Here is a 12,491-nt window from a genome sequence, read left to right as displayed (position 1 = left end):
TTTTAAGGTCTAAGATGAGAAGGACAAGAACCTATTTTGTAACTGAGAACTGCCTGCCCACATTCTTGCCACCTTCCTGTTAACTCACCCGTGGCAGAGAGAGATGATATAACTGGCAGAAAATGTACTCGCCTTTCAGCCGGGGGGTTTTGTTGGGTTTTGCATCTGTGCATTTCTAACTTGTCGCTTACTTCTTTGCTCACGGAGGACTTTGAGGATAAAAAGGTTTCCCCAGAGGCCAAATAGATTTTATCCTGGGCAGGGGCCCAGAGACCTAGAAGTTCCCATCCACTGCAGGATTTAAAGTTCTTTGCTTTACACTTATTAGCATATTACGGGGACCAGGGGCTCTTCTTTGAAGACAAAGAATAATCCTGTGTTAACAGTTCAAATCCAAAGGAGCGCACCACCCTTTATCCTTTGCTGCATAAGCCTGAGAGGACGCAATCCAGAGTCACATATATCTACAGCGCAATGGAAACATTAGGGTTACTCATTAAAACAGGAAGCCAAATGTCTTAAAACAGCACAGTCCAAACACAGCAGGGGTGACCTTGATATTCTGGAGAGGAGACCGGCAGGCACCCAAAGTCAAATGGCCCTGAATCCCTGCTAATATCGGTCACTCTCTGTAGCGGTGCTTCTTACGTGCTTACTATAGAGTCGCTATGGGTCGGAGACGACTTGACAGCATAAAACAAGACAATGTGTCAAGCACTGCTCTAAGTGCTGGGGTAGATGGAAAATAGTAAGGTTGGACATAGTCCCTGTCCCACGTGGAGCTCATGTGAACCCCCATTGGGCATATGAGGGAACTGAGGCATGAAGAAGAGTTACGTGACTTGCCCAAGGTCACACAGCAGATAAGTGGTGGAGTCAGAATTAGAACCCAGGTCCTGTGATTCCCAGGCCTGTCCTCGTTCCACTAATCCCCGCTGCTGCATAAGGTGACATTTCCCTTCTACCTCTCTAATACTCTCCCACGCATTTAGACTGTGGAGACTTATAGACTGTGAGCCCACTGTTGGGTAGGGACTGTCTCTATATGTTGCCAACTTGTACTTCCCAAGCGCTTAGTACAGTGCTCTGCACACAGTAAGCGCTCAATAAATACGATCGATTGATTGATTGATTTAGAACAGTGCTTGGTGCACAGTAGACAGGCAGTAAATACTATTCATTGCTGGCAAAGGAGTTGAGTAGCACTGGTGCAGAATGAAACTACTTCTTGGAGTGCTGGTTTATTTTTAGTTCTTTTCATAGTTTACCCCCTCTCCCCAAGGTAAAGCACTGGAAGTTACCGGTAATGGTGCAGGCATCTCGGTATTCTCTGAATTCTGGCACATCTTCCGCGGCTTCACTTACATAGTGCTCTTCGTGAATGCCCGGGCTGCAGGCTACAACTGCATGGTGGCAGGTCTCCGAGAGGGGCACGGTGGTGGCCAAAGTGTCGACGTGCAGAGCTGTGGCGTCCAGCTTGGCAGGTTTCACGGGGATATGCAATGTGCCATCGGGGGGACCCGAGCTGGAAACTGAGGCTGCAGGCAGAGAAGCCACTTGGACTCTGCCTCAGCCGTGACTCCAGAAGAGGGCTCTGAGGATCAAGCGGGACAAAGAGGAGCGTGGTTAGTCTTTCAGTTTTTGCCTAGGCACAGCAGACCCTCAGGGAAAAATGCTGGGCTCTCCTTCTCCAGCCCAGCCCACACCTCCTCTGCCGCTAACCTCCTCACTGTGCCGCATTCTCTCGCCTGTCCGCCATCGACTCCCGGCCCACATCCTTCCCCTGGCCTGGAATGCCCTCCTTCCACACATCTGCCTCCCTTCAAAGCCCTCCTGAGAGCTCACCTCCTCCAAGATGCCTTCCCAGACTGAGCTCCCTTTTTCCTCTCCTCCTCCCCATCCCCCCGCCCTACCTCCTTCCCCTCCCCACAGCACTTGTCTATATTTGTACAGATTTATTACTCTATTTATTTTACTTGTACATATTTACTATTCTATTTATTTTGTTAATGACGTGCATATAACTATAATTCTATTTGTTCTGACGATTTTGACACCTGTCTACATACTTTGTTTTGTTGTCTGTCTCCCCCTTCTAGACTGTGAGCCCTTTGTTGGGTAGGGACCATCTCTATATGCTGCCAACTTGTACTTCCCAAGGGCTTTACAGTGCTCCGCACACAGTAAGCGTTCAATAAATACGATTGAATGAATAAATGAAAAATGAGATTGACATCACCCATCATACTCAGAAAGCTTCTTAGCCAGAAATATTTGAATCTTTTTTTTCAAGTGATTTTTACCAGAGAAATCCCTTGCCCACATCCTCTCTCTGGCCAGGAACTCCACCCCACTTCATTTCCAACAGATTAATACTCTCCCCACACTCAAAGCCATCCTAAAATCACATCTCCTCCAAGAGACCTCTCTTGACTAAGTCCTCGTTTCCCCTCTTCACCCTCGCTTCTGCATCATTTGGATCTCTTCCCTTTAAGCACTTGATACTGATGCCACTACTAGCATCACAGAACTTAGGCACATATCCTATTCTCTACCATTTATGATATACGACATCATGTACGATAGTTCATTCATTCAATTGTATTTACTGAGCGCTTACTGTGTGCAGAGTACTGTACTAAGTGCTCGGGAAGTACAAGTTGGTAACAAATAGAGACGGTCCCTACCCAATAGTTATTTTAATGTCTATCACTCCTCTAGACTGTAAGCTTCCAGGGGGCAAGTTTACTGCATTGAACTCTCCCCAATGTTTTAGTAGAGTTCCTGCACACAGTAAGCACTCAATAAACACCACCGATTAACCCATCTATTAAAGCAGACTTCCTCAACTGAAGTTTTGGAAACCCCTACATTAATGCATTGCCAGAGGGTTTGCACAGTGTAGAACATAAGAGGTTGCTGTGAACCCCTGGGAGTATTGAGAAGCAGCATGGCTCAGTGCAAAGAGCCTGGGCTTTGGAGTCAGAGGTCATGGGTTCAAATCCCAGCTCCACCAATTGTCAGCTGTGTGACTTTGGACAAGTCACTTAATTTCTCTGTGCCTCAGCTACCTCACCTGTAAAATGGGGATGAAGACTCTGAGCCCCGCGTGGGACAACCTGATTACCTTGTATCCCTCCCAGCGCTTAGAATAGTACTTGGCACATAGTAAGCACTTAATAAGTGTCATCATCATTATTATTATTATTATTGCAAATCACTATTTGGAGGATAGTCATGGCACACATGGGGAGTGAATAATGAGAATGTTAGAGAGTCCAGCAAAAAGTTGCAGCAGAGGGAGTATCTAGCTTAGTGCTTCAAGCTAATGAGGCTTAAACGAGTCGTTTTATTTTGTCACCTGTCCAGGCTGCTGCTGATCTCTACTTAAAAAATAAAAAACTTAAATAAGATAGCTCAGCCCCGATGAGTGAAAATGTTTAAGAGAGGATGCGAGAAGTCGTCCACGAGGGTAGGAGCCTTGAATGTAGGAAGAAGGGAGCTACGTGAGGGGGGGAAACCTGTGTTGTGAATGGTACTTAACAAGCCTCAAGACCTGATTGGAAATTTTCCTTAAAAAAGCCTGAAAGGTCCTGCACTTAGCAGTCCCCTTGCCATCTAAAAGATTAAGAAGGAGTGTGACCCAACAGAAAGGGCACGGGCCTGGGAGTACGAGGACCTGAGTTCTAATCTCAGCACTGACACTCGCCTGTTGTGTGACCTGGAGCAAATCACTTAACTTCTCTGGGCCTCACTTGCCTCATCTGTAAAATGGGGATTCAATGTCCATTCTCCCTCCTACTTAATAATAATAATGATAGCATTTATTAAGCGCTTACTCTGTGCAAAGCACTGTTCTAAGCACTGGGGAGGTTACAAGGTGATCAGGTTGTCCCACAGGGGGCTCACAGTCTTAATCCTCATTTTACAGATGAGGTAACTGAGGCACTGAGAAGTTGAGTGACTTGCCCAAAGTCACACAGCTGGCAATTGGCGGAGCCGGAATTTGAACCCATGACCTCTGACTCCAAAGCCCGTGCTCTTTCCACTGAACCATACTGCTTCTTGCTTACTTAACTGTAAGTCCTGAGTCTGACCCAACTGTTTTGCATTTACTCCAGTGCTTGGCACACAGTAAGTGCTTTACAAATATTGATATTATTATTATTATTATTGATATTATTATTATTATTAGCCCATGTTTTCTCACATGGTGCTTCACATACTACCAGTGGGACCCCAGGCTTCAGGGGAAGGGTCACTGCAGCTGACTCCAAGCTCTCCTCTCCTGGGATCAAAGTCCTTAGAGCTTGGGATGGGGAGGAGCATCAGTGTGAAAGGAGATCCAGAGCCCCTTGGCTGGTTCCCTCCTCCCTCCCCACTTTTTCCCTCCAGGGAAAATGTGTAACCATTGGTAATCGGACTCAACAACAGTAACAACATGGACACAGATACATCCCTATTAATGGCTTCACCATATCTATTAAAGTTCTTGTTGACAGCAGAGCAAATTTCTCACCAGGCCTAAGAAAAATTCAGCAGCCTGTATTGTATGTACCAGCACTGAAGTTCAAAGTACACTTTTTTTTTGTACCCAGCAAATGACAATGAAACTACTGCTTTTTTTCCCCTGACATGACTAAATTTCTCTGGGTGTGTTCAGCTGTCATCTTTTTTTTTTTCTCCACAAAGGGAGGAAGGAAAGGGATTTGAAATTTGGTCCTTCCAAGATTGTTCTTCAAGTAAATCAACCAAAGCAATCACCCAAAGGAATACTTCCATTTGATCATTCCCAGCTCTACCTTTCAAACACCAGTGATCAGTACCAGTTCCCGTTTTGCCCAGTACCTCATCAGCCTTCGGATCACAAGCATTTGCTTATCAACAGACTTTAAATCTGAATTCTAAAATAGTTTTGAAATTTCTGCATTAACTACCCAGTATCCAGGTTTTTAGGACACTGTTAAAAACCTTGGGCATAACAATAATAACTGTATTTGTTAAGCACTATGTGTCCAGCATTGTACTATGCTCTCGGGTAGGTACAAAATGATCAGGGCCCATATACGTATATATGTTTGTACGTATTTATTACTCTATTCATTTATTAATTTATTTTACTTGTACATATCTTTTCTATTTATTTTATTTTGTTAGTATGCTTGGTTTTGTTCTCTGTCTCCCCCTTTTAGACTGTGAGCCCACTGTTGGGTAGGGACTGTCTCTATATGTTGCCAACTTGTACTTCCCAAGTGCTTAGTACAGTGCTCTGCACATAGTAAGCGCTCAATAAATGCGATTGATGATGATGATGATATGCAGCTCATGGTCTAAATAGGAGGGAGAAGAGGTACTGAATCCCCTTTCTGCAGATGAGGGAACTGAGTCACGGAGAAGTGACTTGCTTAAGGTTACACAGCACATAAATGGTGGATCTGGAATTAGAATGAACCCGCCCCCCACCAAAAAATCAATGCCAACCCAAAACTCAGATTGTGATAATTAGTGCCCATTTTGTTGCCAAACAATGGACTCAATTAACCTGGCCCTTAGGCTCAGTTACAATCAAGCCACGGGAGTGCATTCATTCATTCTATCATATTTATTGGGCACTTACAGTTTGCAGAGCACTGTACTAAGCGCTTGGGTGCCAACTTGTACTTCCCAAGCTCTTAATACAGTGCTCTGCACACAGTAAGCGCTCAATAAATACGATTGAATGAATGAATGAAATGAATACACTACAACAATAAACAGACACATTCCCTGCCCACAGTGAGCTTATATGTTTCTTGACGCTAGACCAGAGGAACAGAAATGTAGAAAATGCTTCCAGGGATTCCACTTTCTTTTTACCAATGCTCAGTTTTCATTTTGGGTAATTACAGCAGCTGGTATTGAACTGAAACAGAAACCTCAATCTCCCAGAAAGAGATAGCCCAATTTTTATAGATGTTCCCACAGTTCATCCAGGAAGCTTCGAGACAGAAGAAATGTTGACCCAGACAAAAAAGTTATGGACTCTTTCTTTCTTTTAGATCCAGTTAAGGAAAGAAGGCTGGACCATGCCTGTCATTTCAACACCCTTGTATAATTTTTCATTGCTGAGAAGGGAGAGAGTAGGAAAAAAAATGGAAAGGACAGAAGGAGAGGAGAAGGGAGAGAATTCAGTCCTGTTGCATTTCAGGCTGACTGCTAAGCACATCAATTAACACGATGGAAGAAATTTAATGATGATGTCACTCAATCACATTTACTGAGCACTTTCTGTGTGCAGAGAACTGTACTAAGAGCTTGGGAGAGTATGACATAATGATATAACAAAGCTGGTAGACACATTCCCTGCCCACAATCAATCAATCAATCGTATTTATTGAGCGCTTACTGTGTGCAGAGCACTGTACTAAGCGCTTGGGAAGTACAAATTGGCAACATATAGAGACAGTCCCTACCCGACAGTGGACTCACAGTCTAAGCTCACACTCCTTTCCACTTCTATCACCAGTTATAATCCCAAGGGAAACATCTTTAGGAATGTTTAAATGTCAAGATTCTCAGCATTATAACTGCCCAGCCCGATTCTGGCTTCACCACGTAGATTTTTATAAACATTTAAGATCACTACAGTATAGAAGTGAGAACAAAGGAAATTGAGTCATGGCTAAAACCAGAAATTACTGAAACCAAGTCCAAAAAGCAATTAACCTTCTAAGGGGGCTTGCCAAGAAAGCACTGGAGCATTAATGCTAATTTATAAAAAAACAAGACATAGGTTAAGAGAATGAAACAGCAATTTAAACACATACGTTCTTACTTGGAATGAGCTTATTTATGTCAGCCACCCAAACCACTGTTGTGGGCAGGGACTGTCTCTCTTTATTGCTGTACTGTACTTTTCAAGCGCTTAGTACAGTGCTCTGCATACAGTAAGCACTCAATAAATGTGACTGAATGAATGAATCGATGAATGAATGAACAGGGGCCACCAAGCAAACACTTTCTTAGCCACACAGACTAGCTTGAGATTTAAGTTAAATTTTCATAACACACTTAATCTTGCTAAGCACAAAGCAAACCATTTTAGCATGGAAAAGCAGAAGGGGGGCTTGAAACATCCTATAAAATATGTCCATAAAATAATAATAATGACGGCATTTATTAAGCACTTACTACGTGCAAAGCACTGTTCTAAGAGCTGGGGTGGTTACAAGGTGATCAGGTTGTCCCACGGGGGGCTCACAGTCTTAATCCCCATTTTACAGATGAGGTCACTGAGGCCCAGAGAAGTTAAGTCACTTGCCCAAAGTCACACAGCTGACAATTGGCCTAGCCGGGATTTGAACCCAGGACCTCTGACTCCAAATCCCGTGCTCTTTCCACTGAGCCACGCTGCTTCACGAAAATTAGCTTCCCATCCCAAAATCTACAGCTACACCCGGTGTCCATTCATCCTGGTTTTCCCAAGATAGTCCCGGATACGGAAACTTTCCACAAATCCCTTTTATGGATTTGTGGCAACTACACCAGATGGTCTCGGAGCAAATGCTCCTGGGATTCACAGTCTGAGCAACACTTCCTTATATTCAGGGCCTGCCCAGAGCCATGCATGAGACCGGGAGTGTCTGCGGGCAAAGGCTCTTGGAATAAGGCTCACCGAGACACGTGCGGATTAGGAATCTCCCGCTCCCACTCTCAACCCAGCTGGAGGGATAGAGCCACACCCAGAGCAAAATGCCCAGTCATTACCTCTGGACATTAAGATGGCTCAGTGGGATGATATTTTAGAAAATTCCAGGAGCTTGCATCCAAGTTCTCCTTTTCATTTTTATGGTATCTGTAAATATGCTTTAACATCTAATAATCCTACGCATTCCCTTTAAACAAAAGCACAATGCCACTACCTGGAGAAATCTCTGTCATGAATGGAGTCGGACTGTCGTGGGTTCAAATCCCAGGCTCAGACCACTGGTCTGCTGTGTGGCCTTAGGCAAACCACTTAACTTCTCTGTGCCTCAGTTTTCTCATCTGTATATGGGGATTAAGACTGTGAGCCTCATGTGGGACCTGATTACTTTGCATCTAGCCCAGCGCTTAGGACAGTGCTTGGCACACAGTAAGCATTAACAAATACATTATTATTATTATTGTTATTAAGTCACTTCACTTCTTTGTGCCTCAGTTCCCTCAACTGTAAAATGGGGATTAAGACAATGAGGCCCATGTGGGACAGGGACTATATCCACCTCAATTAGCTTGTATCCACTCCAGCGGTTAGCACAGTGCCTGGCACATAGTAAGTGCTTAATAAATACCACTATTATTATTATTATTATTTAAAGTGAAGCCTCAAGATCTCATTGGTAATGTTCCTAAAAAGGATTGAAAGCCACTGCACTTCACAGTCCCCTTGTGACCTAAGATTAAGAAGCAATAGAACAGTGCTTTGCACATAGTAAGCACTTAATAAGTGCCATTATTATCAAGCAGCGTGGCCTAGTGGAGATAGCCTGGGCCCGGGAGTCAGAGGACTTGGGTTCTAATCCTGTCTCCGCCACTTACCTGCAGTGTGACCTTAGGCAAGTCACTTCACTTCTCTGGGCCTTGGTTCCCTCATCTGCAAAAATGGGGATCCAGTACCTCTCCTCCTTCTTACTTATACTGTGAGCCCCACGTGAGGCTTGATTATCTACTATCTATGCCAGAGTTTAGAACAGTACTTGACACATAGTAAACGGTTAACAACTACCATAATTATTATTCAGGGCCTATGCCTGACTGGACATATATCATCCAAGGCCCTACTGAGAGCTCACCTCCTCCAGGAGGCCTTCCCAGACTGAGCCCCTTCCTTCCTCTCCCCCTCGTCCCCCTCTCCATCCCCCCATCTTACCTCCTTCCCTTCCCCACAGCACCTGTATATATGTATATATGCTTGTACATATTACTCTATTTATTTTACTTGTACATACCTATTCTATTTATTTTATTTTGTTAGTATGTTTGGTTTTGTTCTCTGTCTCCCCCTTTTCGATGTGAGCCCACTGTTGGGTAGGGACTGTCTCTATATGTTGCCAACTTGTACTTTCCAAGCGCTTAGTACAGTGCTCTGCACACAGTAAGCGCTCAATAAATACAATTGATTGATTGACTGATTGAAGAGGAAGAGTGAAAAAAAAATTGTGCAGAAACTTTAGTATGGCCTCATGCTGCAACAGGGCAGAGCCCAATGGTCTTCACCAGCCAAGAACCCTAAAAGAAATGCACACAACGGTAACACTTTGATACACAGAGCACAGTGGGCTTGAGCACTAATTAGACAAATTTGGGTACCCAAGTAAATTCTAATCATATGGCTGGTAGTGTCTGATAGGATGAAATCTTTTCCCCTGATCCATTCCTTATAGCCAATGCAGTTAAGCAAAACTGCCGAAATGTTGCCAACTTCCCAAGCGCTTAGTACAGTGCTCCGCACACAGTAAGCGCTCAATAAATACGATCGATTGATTGATTGATTGAAAACATCCCACCTTATTCCTGCCGGTTGAGGAATCAACAAGGAACATAGTGATAAGACGACACACTGGCTCTTCAGGGAGACTCTCAACAGGCAAAAGGAGATTCCTGAAAAAGTCTCAGACATTCATTTGGAAACTACTGCCCGCTGATGACTGCTGCAAAAGGTCACAAAAGGGGACTGGAAGGGGTGAGTACCGTATCAGGTGTCAGCAATGTCATAAACAGTTTCGGGGGCCAAAGGTTTCCATCAGCAATGTAGAGCTGAAAGCTGTCACCAAAATGCTGGCAGCTGGGAAGCACACTGTCCAAAGTCCCTCTCAGAGGAGGCCTGGTGAATTTAGAAGATGGTATTTTAAAAACAGCTATAGAAATATTATCACGATGGAGGGAGGGGAGAAGTCATGCAAAGGTGATAATGAGCCCGGGGTTCTCTTCAAGGCAATCTATTGCAATTTAAATGCATTTTATCTAGTAGATTTGCCCACATTAATTCATTCATTCATTCAATCATATTTATTGAGCGCTTACTGTGTGCAGAGCACTGAACTAAGCGTTTGGGAAGTACTAGTTGGCAACATATAGAGATGGTCCCTACCCAACAACGGGCTCAGTCTAGAAGGGGGAGACAGACAACAAAACAAAACATGTGGCCAGGTGATCCCACCCACCACTCCATCACTTTGAAACACATGCGATGACAGTCAAATTATCCATTTAAGGCACACAGAACAAATTTCCAGGACGCCAGGCTACAGGGCAGGTCTTCAATATGTCCTTTGTTTTTAAATGGACAAGGATTTTCAGCCTCCGAAACAGCTCACTAAAGCTTTACTAGCCTTCTCATTATCTAGAAATGAAGAAAACTACCTTTTTCACTACCTCCTAGCTAACCCCAACTCACTTCTGACATGTCCTCCTCCCTCATCCCCTTTCCTTCATCCCCCAGCCTCTCTCCATTCATTCAATCATATGTTTTGAGTGCTTACTGTGTGCAGAGCACTGTACTAAGTGTTTGGGAGAGTACAATACAACAATAAACAAACACATTCACATTTCCAGCTCATAACAAGCTTACAGTCTGGGGGGGGGACAGATAATACGCATAAATAACTTATAGTATACAATTCATAAAGCAGCGTGGCTCAGTGGGAAGAGCACGGGCTTGGGAGTCAGAGGTCATGGGTTCTAATCCCAGCTCCGTCACATGTCTGCTGTGTGACCTTGGGCGAGTCACTTAACTTCTCTGAGGCTGTTACCTCATCTGTAAAATGGGGATTAAGACTGTGAGCACCACTGGGGACAACCTGATCACCTTGTATCCCCCACTGCTCTCAGAACAGTGCTTTGCACACAGTAAGCGCTTAACAAATGCCATCATTATTATTATATATAGATGTGTGTGTGTGTGTACGAATATTCATTCATTCAATCGTATTTATTGAGCGCTTACTGTGTGCAGAGCACTGTACTATGCGCTTGGGAAGTACAATTTGGCAACATATAGAGATGGTCCCTACCCAACAGTGGGCTCACAGTCTAGAAGGAGCAGATCTGATTTTAGCAGAGTTTGAAAATGGGGAGACTGGCAGTCCATATGAAGGGAGAGAGAGTTGGGCAAGAAGTAGAATATGAGCAAGGTGACAGTTGCAAGAGATATGAGATAATAATAATAATAACGGTTACTATATGCCAAGCACTGTTCTAAGCACTGGCGTAGATACAAGGTAATCAGGTTGGACACAGTCCCTGTCCCACATAGGGCTCACAGTCTCAATCCCCATTTTACAGATGAGGTAACTGAGGCACAGAGAAGTGAAGTGACTTGCCCAAGGTCACACAGCAGACAAGTGGTGGAGCTGGGATTAGAACCCACAACCGCTGACTCCCAAGCCCGTGCTCTGCCTCACAAGAGATCCAAGGCACAGTGGGTAGGGACTGTCTCTATATGTTGCCAACTTGTACTTCCCAAGCGCTTAGTACAGTGCTCTGCACACAGTAAGCGCTCAATAAATACAATTGATTGATTGATTAAATAACTTAAAAGTCGAGTGAAATGTGTGGGCTGGGTGTTAGTGGGAGAGGAGCAAGGCAGGCTTGTCTAACTCTGGCGAAGGGAAAAGTCCCATTCCACTAATAGTCGCATTCCCAAGTTGAGGCATTTGTGCTTGTTACTGATATTTATTCTCCCCACACTCAGCCTTACGGCACTTGTGTACATATACACAGCTTATTTTAATGTCTGTCTCCCCCACTACATAGTAAGCTCCTTGTGGGCAGAGAACATGTCTACCAATTCGGTTGTACTGAACTCTCCCAAACGTTCAGTACAGTGTTCGGCACACAGGAAGCACTCAATAAATACCATGGAATGATGAATTCTCCCATCTTTTACTTGTGTATTTGTAACCATTTATGTCTGACTTCCCCATTCGACTGTAATTTAAGTGGACAGGTTACATCTCTCACTTCTTTTCCCAACTTCCTAATATTGCACAGTTGCTTTTTTCACAGCAGGAGTATGACCCATCCTGTCTTCGATGAGGATTGTGAAGGGGGCCTGAGAGGAACAAAGGTGGAAATGTCCAGCAGGCAGGACAAGAGATGATTACTCCTTTCTAGCTCCCATTGTCCTCCAAAAAAGGCTAAGACAAGGTAAAAACTTTCAAGGTCACCACTTTCAACAGACCTGAGCCATGACAAAAGAATCCTCCCCATCCCAACCCCCTCCCCCAACTCCCCTTTCCAATTCTCAGCGCTACATGAAGAATTTAGGAAAAATACATGAAAACTTTGGCAGGAAAAACCAAGGGATGCCAGCGGACCCATGAAAGATATTCTCTTTTATTTACATGTCAAGTTAAGTATAGTGTGTGCTTGTTACCTGATGCTTCAACAGTACTTGCAGTGGGCCTTAAAAATAAGTACTTTTGATACATCATAGAAAGGCCCACAAGAGACTCTGAACTAATGCCAAA

The 12,491-nt window shown here is 44.1% G+C and overlaps 1 protein-coding gene across 2 annotated transcripts in view; it reads right to left on the bottom strand.

Annotated features, from left to right (window-relative positions):
- TRAK1 (trafficking kinesin protein 1) overlaps positions 1-1,594 on the bottom strand; it is a 129,397-nt gene extending 127,803 nt beyond the window's left edge. Inside the window, exon 1 of one of the 2 annotated variants that reach the window (XM_038759302.1) lies at positions 1,366-1,594. The gene's annotated coding sequence lies outside the window, so the exon portion shown is untranslated. Of the gene's footprint in view, positions 1-1,301 lie in introns of both variants that reach the window. The other variant, XM_038759294.1, reaches the window with a different exon arrangement.
- Between the last annotated feature and the right edge of the window lie 10,897 nt (positions 1,595-12,491).

This window comes from Tachyglossus aculeatus, chromosome 2, assembly GCF_015852505.1.
Source record: "Tachyglossus aculeatus isolate mTacAcu1 chromosome 2, mTacAcu1.pri, whole genome shotgun sequence".
Lineage (NCBI taxonomy): Eukaryota > Metazoa > Chordata > Mammalia > Monotremata > Tachyglossidae > Tachyglossus > Tachyglossus aculeatus.
The sequence above is the reverse complement of the archived record's forward strand: the minus strand, read 5'-3'. Positions and strand labels throughout refer to the sequence as shown.